We start from the raw sequence: 23,964 nt of genomic DNA on the forward strand, positions 1-23,964 counted from the left end.
CAGAGCCATGCCTGCCGGACTAAACTAAAGACAAGAAAAGGGAATGTATGTGTCAGACTAAACCAAGTAAAGGAGGGGGTCCTACCTACTGGACTAATTGAACCTCCTGTGCCAAACCACTAGAAGAGGAGGTGAAGAAAGACTACATCCCCCAGAATGAGTAACTCACATTGGTCGATCAAAGACTCTTAAGAGCCTCAGGACTGATACAGATACGGATGTATGGATGTATGACCACTGTGTGCCGGTACAGTCATAGTTGTAGTCCAGAGAAAGACTTCTAAGACTACAAATCCTATGGAGGCCTACAGGAAGTTCAGGAGAAACTCAGAGACTTACCAAGTGCCCTGTTCATCCAAGCTACTCATAGAAAGAGGAGCACTGCGTTTCACCCAATGCTTTTAGAGTGTAATTAATATGTAGATATTTCAAAAAATTATATATTTTGTATTTGAACTGTCATCATGGATGAGAGACAAAAATACATATTTGTAAATTTAAAAGAAAATGCTTTTGTAAAAACAACAATTCTAGAACTCCTTTCTGATTGTGGAGAAATCACACGCTGTTATAGGACATGTTCTTCTGTGGCTCAGACTAGCAAACCTGTGCCCATCTGTCACTCAAGGCATGCTCCCCACATTTCTGGGAGTATTTGAAAGAAAACATTTGAACACAGGTCAGCAGTACATACCCATTATTCTGCTTACCAAAGTAGGTAAAGAACCACTGCAGTACATATATGGTATGGAGTCTCTAATGTCAACCTAACCACTACACAAGTAATGCCTTTATAACGCTTCCTATCATGTGATCGGCACTGTACAAAATGTCATTTTTTGTATGTTCAAAGACACTGGAATTGTTTTGTAACATATGTATATTTATTTGTATGGTTTCAAGACACTGGAAAAAACAATGATTGTAACTGTAAAATTAAAGATGACACGTTAAATTGTTTTAATGCCTTGTCTGAATTCAGACATCCCACCCATTATGAAAAAAATAAGAACGTTTAAATAATAGCCTTAAGGAGGGAGATAAAACAGTGAAATTAGGATAACTGTGAACGAGGTAATGGAGGAAAGAAAATAGATTTACTTTGAATTGTATTTTTCCTTAAAAGCTAGTGTAGCTATGTCTTAATGACTCACTGTATATCCTTACACTGTCCAAGTAATGTAATGTCTCTTTACACTCCTTGATACTGTCCTGTCCTGTGCTGTTCCTGGCACAACTGGGACTGTGTGTCTGGCTGGCTGATGGACTGTCTGACTTGCCTGCTGTGGGGTCCAAAGTTCAGACAGTGACTGAGGTCCAGGGCTAATCCTTTATGAAACAATGGTGCCTACCGGTCCTGCTGTGTGTGTGTGTGTGTCACCCTTCCAGTGTGGTTCCGGGGTACCGTACTTTCACATACCAGAAGGGTCACACATGAAACAGAAGCAGTTAACCCCAGACATCAAACACACTCACTCTCACACACACACACACACACTACAGTACATGCTCACTGTACCAGGCATACACCCTGAGAGACAGTCACAAACTCTCACACACAGATTTTATTATCCACTTGACAGGGGCAAACTGAGTGTGTAATAGAAGGCACATTTTTGAAGTGCGTTGAGTTTTTCTTGACACCCTGATAAAGAGTTTTGGTATTTTATCACTTTCTTAGACGTTCTTTGATAAATGGCTCCATAAGTTTATGGAAAAGGTGACCTGGGGTTTAAGCAATGAGTATTGATGATGACAAGGAGGAGGAATGTTTCCTCACTGTGAGACCTGACCCGTATTCACGAAGCGTCTTAGAATAGGATTGCTGATCTTGGGTTATATGGATTTTTATTTTACCCTTATTTTACCAGGTAAATTGACTGAGAACACATACTCATTTACAGCAATGACCCGGGGAATAGTTAGAGGGGAGCGGAGATGAATTAGGAGGAGCTGGGGATGATTAGGTGGCCATGATGTTATGAGGGCCAGATTGGGAATTTAGCCAGGACACCGGGGTTAACACCCCTACTCTTACGATAAGTGCCATGGGATCTTTAGTGACCACAGAGAGTCAGGACACCCGTTTAACGTCCCATCCGATAAGGCAGCACCCTACACAGGGAAATATCCCCATTCACTGCACTGGGGCATTTAGGAGATTATTATTATTTTTGACCAGAGGAAAGAGTGCCTCCTACTGGCAGTCCAACACCACTTCCAGCAGCATCTGGTCTCCCATCCAGGGACCGACCAGAACCAACCCTGGTTAGCTTCAGAGGATGGGGAGGACCTGAGCCTACATCAGCACTCCTGCTCTGAGACACTTTCTGAATACGGGCCCTGACCCAGAAAAATAAAACTGGTTCCTAGTTATATAGACTTTAACTAGGACCCAGAGTTATTCCTTACCAGGTGAGGAGGTCAGGGAAAACACCTGGCCCTGGCCTAAATGATGACTCTCAACAGTACCATTTAAAGGGGCAATCTACAGTTGCTAAATACATTTTTGGACTTGGACGTGAATAAATGATATGTACCCATTGATTCTTGAAGAATATAACTTATAAATGCCTCATGAGCTTTGTTCAACTGTCATACCCCATCAGAACCCAAAATATAAGCTTGTTTTACTCCAATGTTTGTAAACAAAGTAAATGTACACACACTATATAGCCTACAAACATGGTTAAAACTATAATTTTGATATCATGGATGGTCAGTCTTTGCATCCATAGCTCTGTATATGAATTTGAGTAGTTACATTTCTCTGGCCCCATTTTTACCGAAATGGGTGGGGAAACCATTTGTTATTGTTTCAATTGCTGATTGCCACTTTAAAGTAATGACACATGTTTTATTAAACATTTGACATCACACATTCTCCTCATGTACATTATAACCCACCTAAAAAGCAGTTAGAATTATCCACCTGTCAGACCTGAATTCCAAGGTAAACCTCTCGCCCTTTTCAGCTTTCGGTATTTCAGTTGCAACGTGACTCCTTCGCATAGAGTTGATCAGGCTGTTGATTCTGGCCTGTGGAATGTTGTCCCTCTCCTCTTCAATGGCTGTGTGCGAAGTTGCTGGATATTGGCGGGAACTGGAACACGCTGTTGTACATGTCGATCCAGTGCATCCCAAACATGCTCAATGGGTGTTGAAATGCAGGAAGTTAGCTGTTTTCCCCCCCAAAAAAAGTAGTTTTCCGTAAAACGTCTTTATAATAAATTAAAATAATTGGGGGGGGGGGGGGGGTGTATCTACTTTAGGGTGATCAAATCAGTACTCTACTGTACTTGGCACTTAGTTTCCTCTGTTGTTCTCTGTGGTGTTGGCCGAGTGGTAAGTTATGTGCTTTGTCTGTCTGTGGCATTACTGGTGTAGATGAGTGTTGTAATGAGATAATGTCTAATTAATTTGGTCATTAATTCTGGAATTTACAGGGCACCACCCACAATGTGAGGCTATTGGAAACTCTAATTTAACAAAAGAGATACAATTATCATATAATTCTGAAGGCAATTCAATGACAAGACAAATGCATCTAGGAGGCCAGCAAATACTTTATAAACTAAAAATATTTATTATAAGAACATCAAGATAAATCAATACATTTTACATGATGAATGATTCATGAAGGATTTGTTGGCAAAATGATGCAATATGGTAACGAGTCAGAATCACAAGGGGGAAAGGGGAATTAAATAGCCTAAAAGGGTCAGACAAGTAGTTATTCTAATCATTCAAATATGAAACAAAGGCAGGAGTTTTAATAGAAAGATAATAAGTACACACAGATTTACATGCTCAAACCAAACAGGGAATCTAGGGATGAGGAAGACAATGGTGAATGCAGCTTACTTAAATTCTGTAGTGGCTCTGGGTCGAGGTGGTGGACCATTCTTGATACACACGGGAAACTGTTGAGCTTGAAAAATCCAGCAGAGTTGCAGTTCTTGACACACTCAAACCGGTGAGCCTGGCACCTACTATCATACCCTATTCAAAGGCACTTCAATCTTTTGTCTTGCCCATGTGCCCTCTGAATCCTTCTTTAACCTGTGTCCTCCCCTTCATCTACACTGATTGAAGTGGATTTAAGTGACATCAATAAGGGATCATATCTTTCACCTGAATTCACCTGGTCAGTCTATGTCATGGAAAGAGCAGGTGTTCTTAATGTTTTGTACACTCAGTGTATATGATTTGATTGTTCACTCAAGCACAGGATTATTCACCCTAAATATTAATTAAAACCATCAATGATGGCTCTTTTCCGCCTTTGCTTTACCATCATACTACAGTCAACCATGACCACTGTCAGTAGCTCAAACACAGTGTTTGCCTTGGACTTTCTTCACACACTTGGCCAAACCAACTCCAGTAAGAACATCTGCTTCTCTCCCATGAGTATCAGTTCAGCTCTGGCCGTGGTCCACCTGGGGGCCAAATGAGACTCTTCTGCTCTGATGAAACCGGTATACAAACACAAAGGAATATTTTAGAAATACTTTACCATCAACATTCAACAGTGAAATTGGCCTGTAGAAAGCACACATCAAGAAGTCTTCACCTTTTTATCTGGAGGTCATTTTCCCATTGTGGAGTGGTTCTACATTTGAATTGTTTGTCCACAGAAAATAATGAAAGCTTGTTAAACGAGGAAATGTCAACGAAATGACCAGACTGGTTCTTGTGAATGCTCTCTACTTTAAAGCAACTTGGTTACATACATTCTCCAGTGCTCAAACCTCTGACAAGCCATTTAAAATCAACCAGGTGAGTGAGTGTTCTCCCATTGAGCAGCATTGGAATAGAGAATAAACATCTGAAATCATGTATATTGGCATTTCAAATGACCCCCCTACTAAAGGTACAGAACCTTCCAGTCAGCCTATACTGACATAGAAGACAGAACTTTAATCTAGAACCACCACTGAAGATTGATAACCTCCAAGTACAACCCAGTTAACGACTTTATACTGAAAGTATAGAGCCTTACAACATCTATAGAGTTTAACAATTAGCCAGTTAGCTTGGGTGCTTGACTGCCGTTGTAAGGTCTGAACGCTCAGATCAACCATTCTCCTCGGCCAGAGCGTCCAGTGTGTGTTCTAAACGATCCGAGAGTGAAACGCTCTGAATTTACGAATGACCCAGAGCGCACTCTGACACACTGGAGGCAATTTACAAACGCACCTGACAGAGTGAAAAGAAGGAAGCTTGTACAGAATTAAAATATTCCAAAACATGCATCCTGTTTGCAATAAGGCACTACAGTAATACTTCAAAAAATGTGGCAAAGAAATGAACTTTTTATCCTGAATAGAAAGCATTATGTTTGGAGCAAATCCAACACAACATGTCACTGAGTACCTACCACTCTTCATATTTTTAAGCATGGTGGTGGCCGCATCATGTTATGGGTATGCTTGTAAAGTTGTTTTCATTGCAAGTTAAAGCATACTGTTAGCTAGCTAGCTAATGTTGGCTGGCTCGCTAGCTAACATTACGTGTATGATCTGTGTAGGAATATTATTTGTATCTCAGAAAGCCATTTGCATTGCTAGTTATAGCCTAATGTTAGCTAGCTAGCTAACATTGAACCTAGTTGGGGGTGATTATGGTCATTTATTGGACTAGATAAAGCTACTACTTTCACCACTTTTACTCTGCTTTCCAACAGACACTGGGAGACAAATTCACCTTTCAGCAGGACAATTACCTAAAACCCAAGGCCAAATCAACACTGGAGTTGCTGAGTGGCTTAGTTACAGTTTTCACTTAAATCGGCTTGAAAATCTATGGCAAGACTTGAAAATGGCTGGCTAGCAATGATCAACAACCAACTTGACAGAGCTTAAATAAGTTTTAAAAGAATAATGGTTAAATATTGTACAATCCCTTTTGCAAAGCTTTTAGAGACTTACCCAGAAAGACTCACAGCTGTAATCGCTGCCAAAGGTGATTCTAACATGTATTCAAGAAGGGGGAGGCCAATGACATTAATGATTCCCATCAGACCAACTCCTTTTATGCCCTACTTCTTGAAGTTTGCAAAATATATATATTTTGGTGAAAACATATATTTTTTTACCCTTTAGTGTTTGTACTTTACTGTATATATACTTGGTATATCACTTTTCAACAGTAACAGTAAAAAGATCGCTGGATGATGTCTTTAAAGTTGAGGAGGACTACCAACTGAGGGAGAATCTGTCTCAACTGAGCGTGACTGACATGTTTGACCAGGACAAGGCAAACCTGTCTGGGATGAACGGAACAGAAGCTGATGCATGTAGTGGGGTTAATGCGAGGCAGATCACGTTATCCTAAAAGGAGGTACTACTTCAATGCAGACCACCCGTTCCTCTTCTTCATCAGACACAACAAGACCAACTCCATCTTCTTCCTCTGCAGGTTTGTGTCCCCCCCTCTTGGAATTATCTCATCCGAACGACTTACGATCTCGTTGGAACGACTTAGTAAAACTGTAAAAATGTCTTCAAACGGGATACTAAGTCATTCCAAAGAGATATATAGCAAGGCCACACTTAGGCCACACTTAGCAAGGCACACTTAGTCAGAAGTAAGTGGAAATGCTAGAGTTGTCTTGCTGAAGCAAGGCACACTAATAAGTACAGTATGTTGTGTGAGTGAAAGGGTATATGTGTGGTTCGGGTTACTGGCGGCCGGGTGAGGGGACGTCAGTCAGCCCAGTGACAACAGGCTCTAGCTCAGGTGACAGAAATGGTGTGGGACACATACAGTTGAGGAGGACGCGTGCAGGTAGTAATGGGGTGTTAGGGATAGAGGAAGTCTTGGGGGCACCTGAGACCGATAGCTTTAAAACCTCAAGATGTTATACTCTCTAAGTTGTGTTTAAAAAGTGTTTTTCGGTCCGAGATGAACAATCAGCCAATACTCCTTTTATTTCATACTATTCAGAATCATATTGTCACTGTATAATCACACTCAGTGTGTATCGTTGGGGGTTATGTGGCGACACTTTAGCCTACTCAGAAGACTGGCACTGACCTTTTCTCTCTAAAGTATCTCTGCCCCACCTGAGTGTCTCTCAGGCATGGCTATCACTTTAATAATTCAGCTTCCTGTGGGCGGGCCCATGTTGGCAGCACTGGAAGACAGTGCCATACAGCAGATACACAGACTTCAGCAAACTGTCCATCTTGTTGGCTCAAACAATTCCATGACAATGATCCTGCACCGCCATCTATTGGTTGTAAAATAGTATTACAACAGGTACATTATTGCAGATGCATGAATCTCACCTGCCCTGCCACAGTAGATAACAGGGCTGATGTGTAGGGGTAAGGGCCCTGATTGGTTACCTCTTGGTATGCTCTAATTGTCTTAAATCTGGACTAAGGGCTCCCTCTTTGGATTTTCTCTGGCATGTGTGTAGTCTAGACTACACACACGTACACTTAGTGTCACTCAAATTAAAAAGTAACCCATGCCACCTCTTTCTCCTTTAATTTCCTCTGCCTCTAAGCAAGGGGTGTCAAACATACACGAGGCGGACCAATCCGGCCCACAGGTGGTTTGAGTAAAAAAATATATTTAAAAAGACTAAGACCAAATCGAAACTGTCTAGAATGGACCTACATTGATACAGTTTCTTGACTGTATCCAGCTCTCTAACAATCACAGTGTTGGTTCAGGATTATTATTCTTTTTTGGGGGGGTCGACATGAGGAAGGGTATTATTTAAGATACTACTAAGAGGTAGGGTTTCAGGTATTTTCAGAAGATAGGAAGGGACTCTGCTGTCCTAGCTTCAGGGGGAAGCTGGTTCGACCTCGTTGAAGACCGAATGCGACCCCCGGAGTTAGACACCCCTGCTCTAAACTCAACCATCTCTGCTAAGGCAGCAGTTACTCCTCCTGGGTTCCAGCAACATTAAGGCAGTTACACTACATGACCAAAAGTATGTGGAAACCTGCTTGTCGAACATCTAATTTCAAAATCATGGGCATTAATATGGAGTTGGCCCCCCCTTTGCTGCTATAACAGCCTCCACTCTTCTGGGAAGGCTTTCCACTAGATGTTGGAACATTGCTGCGGAAACTTGCTTCCATTCAGCCACAAGAGCATTAGTGAGGTCGGGCACTGATGTTGGGCAATTAGGCCTGGCTCGCAGCCGGCATTCCAATTCATCCCAAAGGTGTTTGATGGGGTTGAGGTCAGGGCTCTGTGCAGGCCAGTCAAGTTCTTCCACACCGATCTCGACAAACCATTTCTGTATGGACCTCGCTTGGTGGACGGGGTCATTGTCATGCTGAAACAGGAAAGGGCCTTCTCCAAACTGTTGCCACAAGGTTGGAAGCACAGAATTGTCTACAATATCAATTGTCTACATTGTGGGTCTGTCTTTATTGATTTGTCGAAGGCATTTGACACTGTGGACCATGCAGTGTTGGTGCAAAGGTTAAAATGTTGTGGAATTACTGGTCATGCTCTAGATTGGTTTATAAGTTACCTATGAAATCGTACACAATGTGTAATGGCGGATGGTTGTAAATCTGAGTCCATAGAGTTGTGCTCAGGTGTTCTGCAAGGCTCTATTTTGGGCCCACTGTTGTTCATTTTGTATATCAACAACATTGGGGATCATATTGAAACAGCGGATGTTAATTTTTATGCAGATGATACTGTTTTTTATTCAAGTGGTAGTAGTTTATCTTTAGCTTTTGAAAATGACCAAAGAGCATTTAACACCATTCAACAGAAGCTGTATGATTTGAAGCTAGTTCTGAATTTGGGTAAAACAAAATGCATGGTATTTTCAAATGCTGTGTTACTAATCATGTCATTGCTACATTGGATGGACATACTATAGAGCAAGTCAAAGTGTACAAATATTTGGGAGTGTGGGTAGATGACAAGCTGAGCTTCACTGTTCATGTGGAGAACTTGATAAGGAAGCTCAAGCTGAGAATACGTTTTTATTACCGGCATAAGGCTTGTTTTTCTCTGGAGGCCAGGAAGGAGCTGGTACGATGTACAGTTGAAGTCGGAAGTTTACATACACTTAGGTTGGAGTAATTAAAACTAGTTTTTAAACCACTCCACAAATTTCTTGTTAACAAACTATAGTTTTGGCAAGTCGGTTAGGACATCTACTTTGTGCATGACACAAGTAATTTTTCCAACAATTGTTTACAGACCGATTATTTCACTTATAATTCACTGTATCACAATTCCAGTGGATCAGAAGTTTACATACACTAAGTTGACTGTGCCTTTAAACAGCTTGGAAAATTCCAGAAAATGATGTCATGGCTTTAGAAGCTTCTGATAGGCTAATTCACCATTCCGTGCTTGAATTGATATAGGTGAGGTTGTGTCTCTCTCTGGCGGGAGGTAAGCTTGGCTTATATGGTGTTGAGTAAAGCTTAAACCATGTATTTAGATTGTAGGTAGGTATTGTAGTTAGGTATTTTAGATAGTTTATCTAGGTAGTTATTGTAGGTTATTGTAGGTAATTATTGTAGGTAAGTATTGTATTCACTGAGCCCGGTGAAGCACGAGGCTAGCTAACCCACTACCTGGACTAGCTAGCGGGTAGCTACTGTTAACTATTAGCAACTGTGGATAGTTGTTTCCAATGTTATTTCACGCTCAAGAGTACCTGTAATTATGCCAGCTAGCTACCTACCATTCAGCTGTTTTTCTAACCTCATTATCTGAAGCGTTAACGTTAGGTAGTTAGTAGCTACTGTACTCGAAATGTAGCTAGCTTGTTGCTACCTGGATAGCTAACTAAACAATAGATGGAACGACCTAGCTTTAATATTTGGAGACGCTTTCTCTCCGTTGGGACAGACCCGAACTGGCTGAATCGATTCAGTGGCTAGCTTTGCACTTAACTGGCTAACAGTAGCTACTAAGGGTAAGTTATAACCTACATTTGTGTTTTGTTTTTACATACTGGTAACCAGAGTCCTTCAAGGGAATTCGGGACATGGGTGACTAGTTAACGTTAGCTTGGCTCTCTCTGTGTGTTCGTGCCGTGGGAGGAGGGTTTGGTTCATTGGCAGAGAGCAATGGCTAGCTAGTATGCTAACTATTCTAGCTAACTAACTGGCTGAATAAGTTGACGACGTACTCACTCAAACTGTCAAAACTAACCCAAAACTTTACACAACGTTAGACACGGACACGAATGATCTGCTTGGCGTTTTAACACACTGGTGGTTTGTTGTAACCGAGTATTGGTGCTAAACCGTGTTATTGGAGGCTGGCATGCTAGTTGGCTACGGTGTCATAGGATTCGGTGCCCTGGACGGTTTTCACTGAAGAATACTGTACCAAGTTAGCTAGCTGAATAAACTAAGTTAGAGTCTATTCCTAGAAAACATTGAACCGCTGTAGTTTACAACAATTATAATTTCTAAAGTGGAAGTTGGGAGAGTTATATTTGAGTGTTTCAGTGAAACGTAAGTGAGGGAGGCCCCGCTCTCTCACTTTCCCAGATGTTTAGTTCATTTCATTCCGATCTCCTTTGCATTATTGTAGCCTTTTTCTGTAGCCTGTCAACTGTGTGTCTGTCTATCCCTGTTCTCTCCTCTCTGCACAGGCCATACAAACGCTTCACACCACGTGGCTGTTGACACTCTAATCTGGTGGTCCCTGCGCGCACGACCCACGTGGAGCTCCAGGTCTCTGGGAGCCTCTGGAACTGCCGTTCTGCGGCCAACAAGGCAGAGTTCATCTCAGCATATGCTACCCTCCAGTCCCTCGACTTCTTGGCGCTGACGGAAACATGGATTACCACAGAAAACACTGCTACTCCTACTGCTCTTTCCTCGTCTGACCATGTGTTCTCGCATACCCATGAGAGCATCTGGTCAGCGCGGCGGTGGCACAGGAATCCTCATCTCTCCCAAGTGGACATTCTCTCTTTTTCCCCTGACCCATCTGTCTATCTCCTCATTTGAATTCCATGCTGTCACAGTCACAAGCCCATTCAAGCTCAACATCCTTGTCATTTATCGCCCTCCAGGTTCCCTTGGAGAGTTCATCAATGAGCTTGACGCCTTGATAAGTTCCTTTCCTGAGGATGGCTCACCCCTCACAGTTCTGGGTGACTTTAACCTCCCTACGTCTGCCTTTGACACATTTCTCTCTGCCTCCTTCTTTCCACTCCTTTCCTCTTTTGACCTCACCCTCTCATCGTCCCCCCCTACTCACAAGGCAGGCAATACGCTTGACCTCATCTTTACTAGATGCTGTTCTTCTACTAATCTCACTGCAACTCCCCTCCAAGTGTCCGACCACTACTTTGTATCCTTTTCTCTCTCGCTCTCCTCCAACACTACTCACTCTGTCCCTACTCAGATGGTAATGGGCCGTCGCTCTCTCTCTCCCGCTACTCTCTCCTCTTCCATCCTATCATCTCTTCCCTCTGATAAATCCTTCTCCCTCCGATCTCCTGATTCTGCCTCCTCAACCCTCCTCTCCTCCCTTTCTGCATCATTTGACTCTCTATGTCCCCTATCCTGCCGGCCGTCTCGGTCCTCCCCTCCTGCTCCGTGGCTTGACGACTCATTGCGAGCTCACAGAAGAGGGCTCCGGGCAGCCGAGCGGAAATGGAGGAAAACTAGACTCCCTGCAGACCTGTCATCTTTTCACTCCCTCCTCTCCACATTATCTTCCTCTGTTTCCGCTGCCAAAGCGACTTTCTACCACTCTAAATTCCAAGCATCTGCCTCTAACCCTAGGAAGCACTTTGCCACCTTCTCCTCCCTGCTGAATCCTCCTCCTCCTCCCCCTCCCTCCTCCCTCTCTGTGGATGACTTCGTCAACCATTTTGAAAAGAAGGTTGACGACATCCAATCATCATTTATTAAGTCAAATGACACCGCTGGTCCTGCTCACACTGCCCTACCCTATGCTTTGACTTCTTTCTCCCCTCTCTCTCCAGATGAAATCTTGCGACTTGTGACGGCCGGCCACCCAACAACCTGCCCGCTTGACCCTATCCCCTCCTCTCTTCTCCAGACCATTTCCGGAGACCTTCTCCCTTACCTCACCTCGCTCATCAACTCATCCTTGACCGCTGGCCATGTCCCTTCCGTCTTCAAGAGAGCGAGAGTTGCACCCCTCCTCAAAAAACCTATACTCGATCCCTCCGATGTCAACAACTGCAGACCAGTATCCCTTCTTTCTTTTCTCTCCAAAACTCTTGAGCGTGCCGTCTCTAGCCAACTCTCCTGTTATCTCTCTCAGAATTACCTTCTTGATCCAAACCAGTCAGGTTTCAAGACTGGTCATTCAACTGAGACTGCTCTTCTCTGTGTCACGGAGGCTCTCCGCACTGCTAAAGCTAACTCTCTCTCCTCTGCTCTGTCATATCCTTTGATACTGTGAACCATCAGATCCTCCTCTCCACCCTCTCCGAGTTGGGCATCTCCGGCACTGCTCACTCTTGGATTGCGTCCTACCTGACAGGTCGCTCCTACCAGGTGGCATGGCGAGAATCTGTCTCCGCACCATGTGCTCTCACTACTGGTGTCCCCCAGGGCTCAGTTCTAGGCCCTCTCCTATTCTCTCTATACACCAAGTCACTTGGCTCTGTCATATTCTCACATGGTCTCTCCTATCATTGCTACGCAGATGTCACACAATTCATTTTCTCCTTTCCCTCTTCTGATAACCAGGTGGCGAATGGCATCTCTGCATGTCTGGCAGACATATCAGTGTGGATGTTGGATCACCACCTCAAGCTGAACCTCGGCAATACGGAGCTGCTCTTCCTCCCGGGGAAGGACTGCCCGCTCCATGATCTCACCATCACGGTTGACAACTCCATTGTGTCCTCCTCCCAGAGTACAAAGAACCTTGGCGTGACCCTGGACAACACCCTGTCGTTCTCCGCTAACATCAAAGCGGTGACTCGATCCTGCAGGTTCATGCTCTACAACATTCACAGAGTACGACCCTACTTTACACAGAAAGCGGCACAGGTCCTAATCCAGGCACTTGTCATCTCCCGTCTGGATTACTGCAACTCGCTGTTGGCTGGGCTCCCTGCCTGTGCCATTAAACCCCTACAACTTATCCAGAACGCTGCAGCCCGTCTGGTGTTCAACCTTCCCAAGTTCTTTCATGTCACCCCGCTCCTCCACACACTCCACTGGCTTCCAGTTGAGGGTTGCATCTACTACAAGACCAAGGTGCTTGCCTACGGAGCTGTGAGGGGAATGGCACCTCCGTACCTTCAGGCTCTGATCAGTCCCTACACCCAAACGAGGGCACTACGTTCATCCACCTCTGGCCTGCTAGCCCCCCTACCTCTACGGAAGCACAGTTCCCGCTCAGCCCAGTCAAAGCTATTCGCTGCTCTGGCACCCAATGGTGGAACAAGCTCCCCCACGATGCCAGGACAGCGGAGTCACTGACCACCTTCCGGAGACACTTGAAACCCTACCTCTTTAAGGAATACCTAGAATAGTATACAGTAATCCTTCTACCCCCCCCCCCCCCCCCCCCATAAAAAAAAGAAGAAGAAAAGTGGTTGTCCCACTGGCTATCATAAGTTGAATGCACCAATTTGTAAGTCGCTCTGGATAAGAGCGTCTGCTACATGATGTAAATGTAAATGTAATTGGAGGTGTACCTGTGGATGTATTTCAAGGCCTACCTTCAAACTCATTGCCTCTTTGCTTGACATCATGGGAAAATCAAAAGAAATCAGCCAAGACCTCAGATAAAAGAATTGTAGACCTCCACAAGTCTGGTTCAGCCTTGGGAGCAATTTCCAAATGCCTGAAGGTACCACATTCATCTGTACAAACAATAGTACGCAAGTACACTGCTCAAAAAAATAAAGGGAACACTTAAACAACACAATGTAACTCCAAGTCAATTACACTTCTGTGAAATCAAACTGTCCACTTAGGAAGCAACACTGATTGACAAAAAATTTCACATGCTGTTGTGCAAATGGAATAGACAACAGGTGGAAATTATAGGCAATTAGCAAGACACCCCCAATAAAGGAGTGGTTCTGCAGGTGGTGACCACAGACCACTTCTCAGTTCCTATGCTTCCTGGCTGATGTTTTGGTCACTTTTGAATGCTGGCGGTGCTTTCACTCTAGTGGTAGCATGAGACGGAGTCTACAACCCACACAAGTGGCTCAGGTAGTGCAGCTCATCCAGGATGGCACATCAATGTGAGCTGTGGCAAGAAGGTTTGCTGTGTCTGTCAGCGTAGTGTCCAGAGCATGGAGGCGCTACCAGGAGACAGGCCAGTACATCAGGAGACGTGGAGGAGGCCGTAGGAGGGCAACAACCCAGCAGCAGGACCGCTACCTCCACCTTTGTGCAAGGAGGAGCAGGAGGAGCACTGCCAGAGCCCTGCAAAATGACCTCCAGCAGGCCACAAATGTGCATGTGTCTGCTCAAACTGTCAGAAACAGACTCCATGAGGGTGGTATGAGGGCCCGACTTCCACAGGTGGGGGTTGTGCTTACAGCCCAACACCGTGCAGGACATTTGGCATTTGCCAGAGAACACCAAGATTGGCAAATTCGCCACTGGCGCCCTGTGCTCTTCACAGATGAAAGCAGGTTCACACTGAGCACATGTGACAGACGTGACAGAGTCTGAAGACGCCGTGGAGAACGTTCTGCTGCCTGCAACATCCTCCAGCATGACCGGTTTGGCAGTCATGGTGTGGGGTGGCATTTCTTTGGGGGGCCGCACAGCCCTCCATGTGCTCGCCAGAGGTAGCCTGACTGCCATTAGGTACCGAGATGAGATCCTCAGACCCCTTGTGAGACCATATGCTGGTGCGGTTGGCCCTGGGTTCCTCCTAATGCAAGACAATGCTAAACCTCATGTGGCTGGAGTGTGTCAGCAGTTCCTGCAAGAGGAAGGCATTGATGCTATGGACTGGCCTGCCCGTTCCCCAGACCTGAATCCAATTGAGCACATCTGGTACATCATGTCTCGCTCCATCCACCCACGCCACGTTGCACCACAGACTGTCCAGGAGTTGGCGGATGCTTTAGTCCAGGTCTGGGAGGAGATCCCTCAGGAGACCATCCGCCACCTCATCAGGAGCATGCCCAGGCGTTGTAGGGAGGTCATACAGGCACGTGGAGGCCACACACACTACTGAGCCTCATTTTGACTTGTTTTAAGGACATTACATCAAAGTTGGATCAGCCTGTAGTGTGGTTTTCCACTTTAATTTTGAGGGTGACTCCAAAACCAGACCTCCATGGGTTGATACATTTGATTTCCATTGATAATTTTTGTGTGATTTGTTGTCAGCACATTCAACTATGTAAAGAAAAAAGTATTTAATAAGATTATTTCATTCATTCAGATCTAGGATGTGTTATTTTAGTGTTCCCTTAATTTTTTGGAGCAGTGTATAAACACCATGGGACCACACATCTGTCATACCGCTCAGGAAGGAGACACGTTCTGTCTCCTAGAGATGAACGTACTTTTGTGCGAAAAGTGCAAATCAATCCCAGAACAACAGCAAAGGACCTTGTGAAGATGCTGGAGGAAACAGGTACAAAAGTATCTATATCCACAGTAAAACAAGTCCTATATCGACATAACCTGAAAGGCCACACAGCAAGGAAGAAGCCTCTGCTCCAAAACCGCCATAAAAAAGCCAGACTATGGTTTGCAACTGCACATAGGGACAAAGATTGTACTTTTTGGAGAAATGTCCTCCGGTCTGATGAAACAAAAATAGGACTGTTTGGCCATAATGACCATCGTTATGTTTGGAGGAAAAAGGGGATAGCTTGCAAGCCGAAGAACACCATCTTAACCGTGAAGCATGGGAGTGGCAGCATCATGCTGTGGGGGTGCTTTGCTGCAGGAGGGACTGGTGCACTTCACAAAAGAGATGGCATCATGAGGAAGGAATATTATGTGGATATATTGAAGCAACATCTCAAGACATCAGTCAGGAAGTTAAAGCTTGGTCGCAAATGGGTCTTCCAAATGGACAATGGACCCCAAGCATACTTCCAAAGTTGTGGCAAAATGGCTTAAGGACAACAAAGTCAAGGTATTGGAGTGGCCATCACAAAGCCCTGACCTCAATCCTATAGAAAATATGTGGGCAGAACTTAAAAATCGTGTGCGAGCAAGAAGGCCTACAAACCTGACTCAGTTACACTAGCTCTGTCAGGAGGAATGGGCCAAAATTCACCCAACTTATTGTGGGAAACTTGTGGAAGGCTACCCAAAACGTTTGACCCAAGTTAAGCAATTTAAAGGCAATGCTACCAAATACTAATTGAGTGTATGTAAACTTCTGACCCACTGGGAATGTGATGAAAGAAATAAAAGCTGAAATAAATCATTCTCTCTACTATTATTCTGACATTTCACATTCTTAAAATAAAGTGGTGATCCTAACTGACCTAAGACAGGGAATTTTTACTAGCATTAAATGTCAGGAATTGTGAAAAACTGAGTTTAAATGTATTTGGCTACTGCCGGTTTTAGATTTTAGTGATGTTATATATAAGCAGGCCTCAACCACTACCCTGAGAGCACTTGATTCAGTATATAATGCCGCCCTTAGGTTCATTACCAATCAAAAACGTCTAACACATCATTGTGATCTCTACAGTGCCATTGGCTGGTCGTCATTTACTTTGCGTAGGCTTAAACACTGGTATACACTGATTTATACGGCCATATTGGGTAAAATGCCACTTTATCTCTGTTCTTTTTAAATCAGGTCAGTAAATAAATATAAATTATGTTCCCATTCTCATTTGCTTTTAACAGTACCAAGAATTAGAACAGGTCATGGTAGAAATATTTTTAGTTACTCAGCTCCGTGGTCCTGGAATTCTCTCCTGAACATTTTAAAATTTGCTGATCTAGTCACGTTGGTGGAGTTTAAACACTTGATTGATGTAAATATCATAGAAGATTGTAATTGTCTTTAGGACTGCTGTTTTTTAGTTATGTGTTTCTTTACGTAATATATAATTGTTGTACTGTATGTGTGTCTATAGTTTTGTTCGATGTTGTGTTAGTGTATGTAAGTAGTTTTGTCTGAAACTTTGTTCCCCCTGCTACTGTTGGACAGGTCTCTCTTGAAAAATAGATTTCATCTCAATGAGAAAAACCGGTATAAATAAAAGCTAAATTACAATGTTATTTATGTTTGAGTTGATAGTGCAGGGTGAGCTGCACACAGTGGACTTCCTACTAGGGCACACCGCCTCAGTGCTAACAGTATAACTCTGGTTCATAGGCACATGAATACTGTATACAATAGCTGTCGGATCGACAGAGGCATTCAGGGGAGTTAAATTGTAGTCATTTAGCAGACGCTCTTGTCCAGAGCGACTTACAGTTAGTGAGTGCATACATTTTTCATACTGGCCACCCGTGGGAATCGAACCCACAACCCTGGCGTTGCAAGTGCCATGCTCTACCAACTGAGCTACAGGAGGACATAAATTAGGTTACTTACATTGTGACTGCCAACGCCCCTGGAATAATATACATTTGCTGCAGCATTATGACAACTCTGTGACAATGGTAGGGATTATCTGATCTGGGCTTGGGTCATTGATAAGTCATTGTCTCAATGCAGCCTTGAAATGTGTGGACAGAGTCCAGGAGCCTAGATGATTTGGATGCACTTCGTCATTCCTGTAGAGCATTTGTCTGTTTCCAGAAGGTGTCAAAGTTATCTATAAAAGTTATTCCAACAGAGCTACAGTAATATTTTAGCCAGGTGTGTAATGCCAGTAGCCTGTTGAATCTTTCACACCCACGGCCCAACGATGGTGCCGAACCTGAAATAATTGCCTGCTTTTTGGAATCTTTCAGAGCTAGAATCAGTTCTTTCAAATCGATTTTCAACTAGCCCTCCTAATGTCGTTTGACCCCACATGGACTATGACAGCGTCAGCTCCCGGCAGCTGTTGTAGACCGGTTGGAAGCAGCCTTGTTATGTCCTGTACTCGTGCTCCAGGATAGCACAGAGTTTTTACCCTGGGAACCGAGATGTTTCTTACCATAGAGCTGCCGATGATGACAGCTGGTGAAATGCCCGAGGAGGTCCGTCCGTTCTTTCATCTTGAGTGGTTTCGCAAACACCAAGAGGACCGAAGGGTGGTGGGGCCCGATGGACCCGAGCCAGCTGTAGTATCCATCGTGGATGATGAATGGGCCGGAATCTTAGACAGCCTCACGGTCCAATTGAGGTGGGGAGCTCTGAGGATCTGAACCCGAGGTAGAAGCCACCGGAGAGGGAGACAGAACAGAGGACGAAGGCGCAGGTACCTCAGGATCCGATCTCAAATCGGAAGCCCCCAGGGAAGAATGCGCCGGATCCTCTGGATCCAGGACGGCGAAGCTGTTTCCAGTCTGTGTCCGGTCCAGGCTTCCCTTCGCCAAGGAGGCCCCCATTGCCAGAGTTTGCTGTTTTCGACTTCCACAAGTGACACATCTTTATGGCTTGTTGGTAGGATCGAGAACATGAACATCCACTAAGTCATCCAGGAGCATCCTACTAACTCCATTCTCCAGGGAAGGGGGAGACCCCTTTGGGGATGGGATCCCTGCAGAGTACCGGCCAGTCGGCTGTGGAGAGCCGACATGGCGGCGACACTTCCACCAGAACAGAGCAGCATCTGGCTCCTGGGATAGAAGAGAAAGAAACGTAGGCGGGCCTGGTTTCCTCAGTAGCTTGTGTAAATTCGCTACTTGTTTGCTAAGAGTAGCCATTTCTCCCCTGTAGTCCTCTGCAGGCAAACAGTTGCTACATTGAAAGACTGGGCGGTCCACATTGAATAAAGCAAAATAAACACAGCTGCTGCAGCGTTGAAAACGTTTGTTAGCATCCTCCATTTGAGGCTACAGGCTAGCTATGCTAGCTAAGCTAGCTGGGCTTCCGTGTCTCTCTTCTTGACAGGGAATTCTCAACTTGTCATAGAGAGAATTACACGTCAGGCCAAGGTAAGCCTACACCAAACACGCAATTAATTACAATTTTTGTAAAATTCACAATGTGAAAAATGAATGTCAACTCATCACATATAGAAATAGGATATCAATATATCAAATATAATTATCAACGGCTGGGGTCACTTTAAGTTCAGATCAATAATTTCAAATTATATAAATAAACGTACATAAAAAAAAAAAAACTTTTTCCATCACAGACTTGCATATCATTCATTATTATTATATATATTATTATTCATCAATTCATATCTGATCTCCTTTCTATGTCTTACAAAATGGCTAATCTAATTTCCCCTCATACAATTGTGTGTTTACATCATTAAAGCAGCACCAACCCCTCCAAGCTGTTCTATAATTGACTCAAAGTGTGGTAGTCGTGATTGCGTAAGAAGAAAACGTGCAATGAATGTTCTAGAAAACGCTAAATTGGGATTAGGACTTTTCTTAATAACATGGAGGGAGGATTTGGGAGCCTCAGCCCCACAGCTCTGATTTGGGACATCGAGAGAGCGAGGGAGAGAGAGAGAGAGAGGCTAGAGTGATGGTTGTGTTTAGGCCAGAAATAGAGTAGGAATTACTTACTGTAAAACCATGGTATAAAATCATTTAATTTCCACAAAACATACCTCCTGCTACTCTAACATGTCCAATGGTAAATTTGGAATCAGTATTTTTATTGTGTCAAATAAAATGTATTACAATATCGTAAGACGGTCATTGAATTACCTAAAACATGGTCTCAGTGGATTTACGTAACACAACGCATATGCACAGTGGGGATTGAAGTCTTTAAGTCTTGATCTGAATTTTCCTCTTAATCTTGCATACTGCTGTATTACTTAACAATATAACATAGTGTTGTGAGAGGATGACTTGGCATTTTATCTGATTGGTTATACTGTAAGATGCTTGTAAGGCAAAGCAGTGTTTAACTAAAGGCTCAGTGACATTTTAGTGGGGTCCATCTGTTTCATGTTTGTTAAGTGAGCACCACCTAGTGGAGGACATTAAAAGAGAGGGAGAGAGTGAGAAGGAGCGAGAGCAGAGAGAGAGAGAGTGGGTAGGAAGAGAGAGAGGGAGAGGGAGACCAGACTTCCGCCCAGTCCAAAACTTCTTCTCCTAGACACGTTGTTGGTCTGAACGGATCGGGTGGATGTAAGCCATATCAGTAATATTACAGCAGCTCCACCTAGCCCTCCATTCTCAGATCTAGGTTTACAGGACAGACAAGCGACAGAAGGAGGCTGGTTTTGGACTGGGCCAACACATTTCTTGGCCCACTTGGCTGACTCAAACCAGGGCCACGTTCAGTAGACGAACATTGTCGAATGTTGCAGATATACCATGCATAGGGCTTATGTGATTACTTATTCTATACTGAACAAAAATATAAACACAACATGTAAAGTGTTGGTCCCATGTTTCATGAGCTGAAATAAAAGATCTCCAAAATGTTCCTTATACACAAAAAGCTTATTCCTCTCAATTTTGGTGCACAAATTTGTTTACATCCCTGTTAGTGAGCATTTCTCCTTTGCCAAGATAGTCCATCCACCTGACAGGTGTGGCATATCAAAAAGCTGATTAAACAGCATGATCATTACACAGGTGCACCTTGTGCTGGGGACAATAAAAAGCCACTCTAAAATGTGCAGTTTTGTCACACAACACAATGTTACAGATGTCTCAAGTTTTAAGGGAGCATGCAATTGGCATGCTGACTGCAGGAATGTCCACCAGAACTGTTGCCAGATAATTTCATGTTAATTTCTCTACCATAAGCCACCTCCAACAGCGTTTTAGAGAATTTGGCAGTAGGTCCAACCGACCTCACAACCACAGACCACGTGTAACCACGCCAGCCCAGGACCTCCACATATGGATTCTTCACCTGCAGGATCGTCTGAGAACAGCTGATGAAACTGAGGAGTATTTCTGTCTGTAATAAAGCCCTTTTATGGGGAAAACCCAGTGGGTGGGCCTATGCCTTCCAATGCCCACCCATGCCCAGTCATGTGATATCCACAGATAATTTTTTATTTCAATTGACTGATTTCCTTATATGAACTGTAACTCAGTAAAATCGTTGAAATTCTTGCATGTTGCGTTTATATTTTTGTTCAGTATACATGTCAGTGAGGCATGTTTGTTCTACATAGCATATTACTATCTTAACGTTCCAAAATATTGCATCCTGCTGAACGTGCTCCAGTGTAAGTCTATAGGCCTACTGAAGAGGTGTCCGCATTATATATACAACAGTATGTGGACACCCCTTCAAATTAGTGGATTCTGCAATTTCAGCCACACCCGTTGCTGACAGGTGTATAAAATCAAGCACACAGCTAGGCAGTCGCCATAGACAAACATTGGCATTAGAATGGCCTTACTGAAGAGCTCAGTGACTTTCAACATGGCACCATCATAGGATGCCACCTTTCCAACAAGTCAGTTCGTCCAATTTTTGCCCTGCTAGAGATGCCCCAGTCAACTGTAAGTGCTGTTACTGTGAAGTGGAAACGTCTAGGAGCAACAACGGCTCAGCCGTGAAGTGGTAGACCACACAAGCTCGCAGAACAGGACAGCACAAGAATTGTTAGTTGGCAGCTTCATTAAATGGTGTCCATGGCCGAGCAGCCGCACACAAGCCTAAGATCACCATGTGCAATGCAAGCATAGTCTGGAGAGGTGTAAAGCTCGCCACAATTGGACTCTGGAGCAGTGGAAATGCGTTCTCTGGAGGGATGAATCAAGCTTCACCATCTGGCAGTCCAACAGACAAATCTGGGTTTGGCAGATGCCAGGAGAATGCAACCTGCCCCAATGCATAGTGCGAACTGTAGTTTGGTGGAGGAGGAATAATGGTCTGGGGCTCTTTATCATGGTTTGGGCTAGGCCCCTTAGCTCCAGTGAAGGGAAATCTTAACGCTACAGCATACAATTACATTCTAGACTATTCTGTGCTTCCAACTTTGTGGCAAAAGTTTGGTGAAGGCCCTTTCCTGTTTCAGCATGACAATGCCCCCGTGCACCAAGCGAGGTCCATACAAAAATGGTTTGTCGAGATCGGTGTGGAAGAACTTGATTGGCCTGCACAGAGCCCTGACCTCAACCCCATCGAACACCTTTGGGATGAATTGGAACGCCGACTGCGAGCCAGGCCTAATCGCCCAACATCAGTATTCGACCTCACTAATGCTCTTGAATGGAAGCAAGTCCCCGCAGCAATGTTCCAACATCTTGCGAAAAGCCTTCCCAGAAGAGTGGAGGCTGTTATAGCAGCAAAGAGGGGACCAACTCCATAATAATGCTCATGATTTTGGAATTAGATGTTTGACGAGCAGGTGTCCACATACTTTTGGTCATGTAGTGTACTTTTGGCCATGTAGTGTATCAACAGTCTCATCACTGAGTCACAGATCTTGTCTCACAACAGACTGACAACAGACAGACACAGGGTTCTATGATTCCATCCCAGTGTTTAATCTCATCATTAGGTTTCACAGGGGTCAGAGTTCACTTTATTCAGACAGCCAATCCAGATAGATGTATTGTAAGGGTCAGGGGACATTCACTGACCAGGATGGAACAACAGCAGTATCAGACTGTACAATAGAAAAAAGGGCTATCAGCTGCTGGATAATGTATAGAGAAGACCATTGTGTGGTGACAAATGCATGTTGACTAGTCTACATTCGTTTTTGCGACAACTGCATAACAGGACAAATGGATTGTACATTATTTTGGAGCTTATTTCTGTAGATGATGGAAGTTTAGATTTCTGCCTTGCTCATCTGAGCGGAAACATGCAAAGGTTTATATTTCAAAAACACTTGGAAACTGTTTGCTTATTTCATTTAAACATAGTTTCATTGCTGTTTATACTGAATATAAATAATGTTTATACAGTACCAGTCAAAAGTGTGGACACCTACTCATTCAAGGGTTTTTCTTTATTTTTTACTATTTTCTACATTGTAGAATAATAGTGAAGACATCAAAACTATGAAATAACACATATGGAATCATGTAGTAACCAAACAAGTGTTAAACAAATCAAAATATATTTTATATTTGAGATTCTTCAAAGTAGCCACCCTTTGCCTTGATGACAGCATTGCATACGCTTGGCATTCTCTTAACCAGCTTCATGAGGTAGTCACCTGGAATGTATTTCAATTAACAGGTGTGCCTTCTTAATTAAAAGTTCATTTGTGGAATTTGTGGAATTTCTTTCCTTCTTAATGCGTTTTAGCCAATCAGTTGTGTTGTGACAAGGTAGGAATGTATACTGAAGATAGCCCTATTTGGTAAAAGACCAAGTCCATATTATGGCAAGAACAGCTCAAATAAGCAAAGAGAAACGACAGTCCATCATTACTTTAAGACATGAAGGTCAGTCAATACGGAAAATGTCAAGAACTTTGAAAGTTTCTTCAAGTGCAGTCGCAAAAACCATCAAGCGCTATGATGAAACTGGCTCTCATGAGGACCGCCACAGGAAAGGAAGACTCAGAGTTACCTCTGCTGTAGAGGATAAGTTCATTAGAGTTACCAGCCTCAGAAATTGCAGCCCAAATAAACGCTTCACAGAGTTCAAGTCACAGTCACATCTCAACATCAACTGTTCAGAGGAGACTGCGTGAATCAGGCCTTCATGGTCGAATTGCTGCAAAGAAACCACTACTAAAGGACACCAATAATAAGAAGAGACTTGCTTGGGCCAAGAAACACGAGCAATGGACATTAGACCGGTGGAAATCTGTCCTTTGGTCTGATGAGTCCAAATTTGAGATTTTTGGTTCCAACCGCCATGCCTTTGTGAGACGCAGAGTTGGTGAACGGATGATCTCTGCATGTGTGGTTCCCACCGTGAAGCATGGAGGAGGAGGTGTGATGGTGTGGGGTTGCTTTGCTGGTGACACTGTCAGTGATTTATTTAGAATTCAAGGCACACTTAAAC

At 43.8% G+C, this 23,964-nt stretch overlaps 1 protein-coding gene across 1 annotated transcript in view; it reads left to right on the forward strand.

Annotated features, from left to right (window-relative positions):
- Positions 1-959, forward strand: part of LOC311129228 (cadherin EGF LAG seven-pass G-type receptor 1-like) — a 135,327-nt gene extending 134,368 nt beyond the window's left edge. Inside the window, exon 38 of the mRNA XM_084161529.1 lies at positions 1-959. This exon is cut by the window's left edge and continues 269 nt beyond it. The gene's annotated coding sequence lies outside the window, so the exon portion shown is untranslated.
- Positions 960-23,964: the final 23,005 nt, after the last annotated feature.

Source organism: Coregonus lavaretus (genome assembly GCF_964263955.1).
Source record: "Coregonus lavaretus genome assembly, chromosome: 5".
Classification (NCBI taxonomy): domain Eukaryota; kingdom Metazoa; phylum Chordata; class Actinopteri; order Salmoniformes; family Salmonidae; genus Coregonus; species Coregonus lavaretus.